Genomic DNA, 6,000 nt, shown 5'->3' on the forward strand with positions numbered 1-6,000 from the left:
TGTGCTGGGCATGTCCTGCAACCCGCGGGGACCCAGCGTGGCCCGGGGCTGGCGTGTGCCTCCGGCGCCATCATGGCAGAAGGGGCCGCCGGTTCCTGGAACAGCGAAACATCGCAGCACAGAGACGGGATCGGGCGCGGGTGCAGGAGCCGCTGGTGTGGGCGGGCCGTGCCCTGCAGCCGCACCGCCCTGCTCTCTCCAGGTGTCATGAGCCGGAGCCGCCATCCCCGTGGGGGCTGCTGGGGACCTTGGGGCAGAGGGACACCCGAGCAGCCTCGTCCTGCCTCCCGCTGACGGGCAGCCCCGCCTTCGCCGGCCCCCCCCAGCACCATGCGTCCCCCGGATCCTGCCGTGACAGCCCGCCCCCCCGAGGACCCGGGGCCGCGCTTGGAGAGCGGACGGCCTTTCCTGAGCACCAACGTCCTGCCTGTGGGTGAGTGCAGTCTCGGGCAGGCGGCAGAGGGCCCTGGGTGCAGCTCCCCAGACCAGGGGGCTGTCATGGCCTGGGGGCCCGGCGGGCCACACGGAGACCGTGCTCAGTGCACCCGTCCCCATGCAAGGTGGGTGAGACCCGCAGGCCTATGGGAAGACAGCTGTGGGGGCGCCAGCTCTGTCAGAGCCCTGGGGCCCCGGGGCCAACTTGGGGGTCCCCGGGAGGCCTCGCTGCCACTGGCCATGCACCCTTGGGCACCGCTCTGCGTCTCTGGGCCTGGCCCTCTCTGCGTCACTTCTCCATGCCCGGGGCGTGGGCCGTGCTGGGTCAGGCGCACGCTCCCTCCGCTCCCTCTAAACTTAAAAAGGGGGGGACATAGGTGCACACCGTGGGGCTCGCGGTGGCAGGTGTGCCACTGAGTGAGGTCGTGCGAAGCGAACGCCATGCTGTTCCCACCCGGATCAGGAAACGGGAAAACGGGGCGTCCCCGCCTGTCCCCTGCCCCCCGGGACTGTCCCCGCCTGTCCCCTGCCCCCCGGGACTGTCCCCGCTCCTGCCCCAGGGGTCACGGCTATTCTGACAGCTCCTGCCCAACACTCATGTGCTGCCATTTCCACTTCCAACGTTTGGCATCACACAGGTGGCAGATGCAGAGGTGAGCCCGGCCAGGTGAGGGGGCCACTGCTGGAGAGAAAGGTGGGCGCCCAGTGGGGCCCCGCCCCGGCAGGTCAGGCTCGAGTCTCTCTCCTGCCGTGTAACTGGCTCTGTGTCCAGCCACGTAGACTCTGCCCACCTAGGGGAATCAGGTACCACTCAGGCATGAGCCCCAGGCTGGGCTGGGCTGGGCCTGGCTGTCCAGGAAGCGGGCTGTCCCCTTCTGGTCCAGAAGAGTTGGCTGCTTTCTCTGAGCGCCCAGTGTGGTGGGCTGAGCGGAGGCTGTGTGTCTGCCCGCCGGCCCCTGACTCAGGAGCTGCCCTCTGGGGTAGGGAGATGCTCGGCCCCCTGGGAGCAGGTGGGCCTGAGGGTTCTGGGGCTGGCAGGCATCTCAGGAGTGATTTCTTCTCAGACAGAGCGTTGGGCCTGGTGCCTGGCGGGTTCTGGGGTCTAGCCTGGGGGTCTTCTGGCGCCTACCCAGTGGGGGACAGTCCAGAGAACGCAGAGCCCTCTGTGGAGCAGCGGACCTGCCTCTGGTCATGACGTGGGGGGACCGAGCTGCACAGGTTCCTCTGGCCCTCCTTGGTGGACACGGCAGTTCATGGGGGGGCCCTCGGTGGGGGCGCACTGTTCGTGTGGGTCCGCGTGAGGCGCCGCGGCGGGCTCTGTGGGTGCGACAGGCCTGCGCCCCAGTGGGTGTGCACACAAGCGCCTCTCTCCCTGGGGGGCCTCTGCTGCTCCCCGGGCAGCATGGAGGAAGTGGGCATTTGCACATGTACACGCGTGTGCGTGGGGAGTACGCGGCGTGTGTGTGCGTGTTCATGCCCCTGCGCCGCGGGCCCCGCATGGCCGGCCCAGGCTTGTTCCTCCCACGCGGCCCAGATGTGCCCGACGGGTGTCTGTGGCCCGGGGTGATGTCTGCTCGGACGCACACAGCCCCCTGCCCGGCCCTGGGGCCCTGGTTTTCAGCTCAGTCAGGAAGGGACACCCAGAGAAAGAGGTGGCCGGAAGCGGGGAGGGGAGCCTGCTAGAGCCTCCCTAAGGGCCCTGAGGCCCGGGGACCAGGCAGGGCCTCCAGGAGGAAGCCTGCAGGCCTGGGACCAGGGAGGCCGCTGGACCCGGAGGTGACCGTGCGGAAGAGTGGAGGCTCCGCGCTCAGCCTGCTGTGCGTCCCCTGTCCCCTGCTCCCTGTCCGTGCTGCCCGCCGCTGCCCCATGCTCCCTGCCCCCCTCTGTGCCTGCCTGGCTGATGCCGATGTCCAGCCAGGCCCTGTGCTGGGTGCTGGACTGAGGGCCGGGGTGTGGGCACCCGGTCTGGCCCTGGAGGTCCTTCTGGAAGGCTCCCAGAGGCAGCCCCACTGAGCGGTGGCCAAGGGCACGAGGGAGGCCTTCGGCCTGGGGGACGGGCCCAAAGCCATGAAGCCGAGCCGCGTGTCCGGGGGGACAGTGTCTCCCTGAAGCTCAGGCGCCTCCTCCCTGTCTTGGGCTGAAGTATGTCTGGGCTCCCCTGAGCCCAGATGCCAGCTCTGTCCCTGAGCAGGGGACCCAAGCGTGTGGCGGGGCGTGAAGGACAGAACGGGGCGCAGGAGCTGTGGGCTCAGGGTCTGCTCTGGGGCCCTCACCACTCGGGCCCCAGGGCCCAGGTTCGGGTGGCTCCCATGGAGCCTGTGATGTCGGCCCGTGCCGCCACCACCTGTAGGACAAGCGGCCACCTGCTGCAGTGGGGCACGGCCCCATCCTTCCACCGGGGCAGCGGGCGTGGCCTTGTGGAGCTGGGGGCTGGGCATGGGGACAGCGCTTGCTCACTCGGGGAGGCTCTGTGCCCCACTGACAGCCCCGCCCCCACAGAGCGCTTGCTCCCCCTTTCTCACAGTGCTCCCTATCTGCGTATCCGTGGTAACAATGAATGGGGTGTTGTTTGGAGCTACTTAATCCTGTTCCTCAGGCTCAGGGATGGGGGAGAATGCAAATGAGCTGCTCCCAGATGTTTGGGGCCGAGGGCGAGAAGGGAGGGGCTCCAGGGCTGGGTGGGCTGTGGCTGCGCCACATGCAGCGCCTGAGGCTCCGTCCTTCCCTGGCTGGCATGGTAGGGGTCTGGGCTGCCCAGGCAGGGCCCCCCCTCATCCCCCACTGTGGTTCTGAAAGCGCCCCTCCAGGCTCTACACACACTGCCTCTGGGAAGGGTCAGGGCGGGGCCGTGCAGGGCTGTGTGGGACAAAGGCGTGGGGTGGGGGGCCTGCGGGAGCGGGGCTGGGCCCCTCAGAGGGTGAGAGGGACCTGTGCCTCCCCGCTGGCCGCCCGAGGTCATAGCCTGCCCCCTGGGGGGCTTGGGGGGCTTCCCGGGGTCTCGCCTCTGGAGGTGCAGGGCTGTGGGGCGTCAGAGTGTCCATGGCCCCCAGCGGCTGTTCTGCAGGAGCTGGGTGGGGGGCAGGCCTGACGCCGTCGCGTTGAGAGGTGTGGTACCCCAGGTCAGGTGGGGAGAGGGTGGTGGTGGCAGCAGCTTCCACCTCGGGACCCTGAGCGGTGGCCTCCTCTCCCCCAGCACAGACGGGGCTGGGGCGGAGGCCTCAGGGTGCCTGTCCCACCCAGCGAGCTCGCAGGCGGGCGGCTAGTCAGCCCCTCACAGCCCCATCTGAGCTGCTGAGCCAGTGACGCTGAGAGGTCCACCCTCCCTGCTCCCGGGCCAGTCGGCTCGGTGGCACTCAGAGGTGGCGGTCACTCAGAGTGCGGTCGCTGACCCGCTGGCTCGGCAGGGCTCCTGCTGTGTTGGTGGCCCAGGGCCGGCCGAGGAGTCGCCATGAGGGGCAGGCACGTTGCTCATAGGCGAGCACAGGGCGCAGTGTGGACGTGCTGGGCCGACGGGCCAGGGACGCGAGGCTCGGGGGGTGGACGGCGGGTGCCCCTGGGGCTGCTGGTCTCCCGGAGCAGGGCGGCCACCCGCCGGGGTGTCCCGGCCTCTGAGGCCCGAGTCCTCTAGCTCCTCTCTGGGTGCACGCGGTCAGCAGCCAGGACACTGCTTGGCTGGAGGCTACCGAGGCGCGGTGGACATGGGGCCGAGGCACAGGCGGCTCGGCTCGGGTCCTGGCCTGTCACTCGCGGGCCCCACAGTCCCTGTGAGAAGAATTCCCCAGGTGGTGGCTGCAGTGAGTTCCTGCATTTCCGTTGGGCTGGGGCTGGAGGTGCCCCGGGGGCTGCAGCCGCTGGCCATGATGGGGGGCGGGGAAGGCGCATCCACACTACAGGACAGGTGGACCCCGGGGCCTCCCCGCATCAGGCTGTGTTCAGATCCCCGCGTCAGCCTGGCTGCTGCTTCTCTTTTTCCTGACTCTGGCAGCGAGACTGGCTTAGAGATGCTCCTGAAAACACAGCAAAACACGGAGGTGTGAGACCCGCCGCCCGCGCGCTCGGGGCCTCAGTGCGCCCCGCGTCTGGCCGTGCTCCAGGTGGCCCGGCTGGCTCCCAGCTCATCCCCATCCTGTCCCCCTGGACGTGCCCGGGCTCCGTTATGGCCTCTGCCGTTCCCCCTGGAGTGGTGTTTTAACAATGCCTCACGCCTGGTGGGTGCGGCGAGGCGGCCGGCACCCTGGCGCCCTGGCGCGGATGCCTCTGCGGGCCTCGGAGCAGATGTGCGCGGACGGGGCGCTCTGCGCATGTGCGTGCGCGGGGTGCGGGGCGCGGGGCGCTCTGCGCGCTTCCTTCCGAGGCGCCTGCAGCGCGTCTGATGTGCACGGGGCTCTTTGAAGCTCAGCATCTGGCTTCCTGCGAGCAGCAGCGGGAGCAGCAGCAGCGGGAGCAGCGGGCGGCGCCGTGGGGAGGCTGGACGTGTTCACTGCGCCTCTCCCGAGCTGGCCCCAGAGCCAGCGGCTCTTCCAGGGAGGCAGGACGCCGGGCTCGCCTGCAGGGCGACCTGGGAAGGTGCCTGGCGCGGCCGTGGCTGGCTGGGTCGCGCTGTCCTCCCGTGTGCAGAATGCCGCCTGCCGCCTGCCGACTGGCGGGCGGAAGTGAAGCAAACCCTGCCTCGGGCAATGAAACAGCAGTCAGCAGGTCGGGCGCAGGGGGCGCGCTGAGCCCTGCTGGGGTACGCGCTCAGCCAGCCGACTTAGCTGCGGTCCCCACAGCTGGCCCGGAAGGGCCGCGGCCGGCCTGAGCGTCCAGTTCCGGGAGGGGGTCGGACTCCTTCCAGGAAGGCCCCCCCTCCTCCCCCGCAGAGGCGCCGGGCTGCGGGGTCTCCTGGGGGCAGAGGAGGGCCGCCCCTTGCCCGTGGTGTCCCCTCTGTGACCAGCGGCCCTTGTCCCTGGTGCCGCGTGCACGGGCTCCACGCTGCCATGCCTCCGGGGCAGGGCGGGTGTGTGAGCACAGCCATCAGTTCACATCCTCGGCCCCCCCCCCCACCCCCGGCCTGAGGGGCCTTAGAAGCAGCGTTTACTGTGGCCCAAAGCTGCACCTGGAGATTTCTTCTGGGGAGGACATCTGGGCCTTGCAGGTCCCCCGTCCCCAGACTGCAGCCTGGCGTGTGTCCGCTGTGCTGGGCCTGGGGACAGACGCCTGGCTTTGCTGGCAGAGGGGGAGGCAGACGGAGCCCAGACCACCCTGCCCAGTCTGCAGGGAAGTGAGCAGCCCAGGGCCGCCCGTCAGGGAGAGGGGAGCCCAAGGGGGTCTGCCGGTCATCTGGGCCCAGCGGCCAGGCCGAGGTCGGCCGGGCACTGAGTGTGGGCCTATGCGCTGCCTCTTGCATGGAGAAAGCTGGTCTTGGGGCGATCCTGCCATGAGGCCTGGGGCGTGGGACTCCCCTGGGCAAACCAGTGCCGGGCCAGCCCTGCGTGGGACAGAAGCCATTTTGAGTTTACATGAGGCGGAGGACAGATGGGGGGGGGGAGGGAGGTGGCAGGTGGAGAGGTTCTCTGCAGGGACTGG

Source organism: Rousettus aegyptiacus, unplaced genomic scaffold, assembly GCF_014176215.1.
Source record: "Rousettus aegyptiacus isolate mRouAeg1 unplaced genomic scaffold, mRouAeg1.p scaffold_m13_p_1, whole genome shotgun sequence".
NCBI lineage: Eukaryota > Metazoa > Chordata > Mammalia > Chiroptera > Pteropodidae > Rousettus > Rousettus aegyptiacus.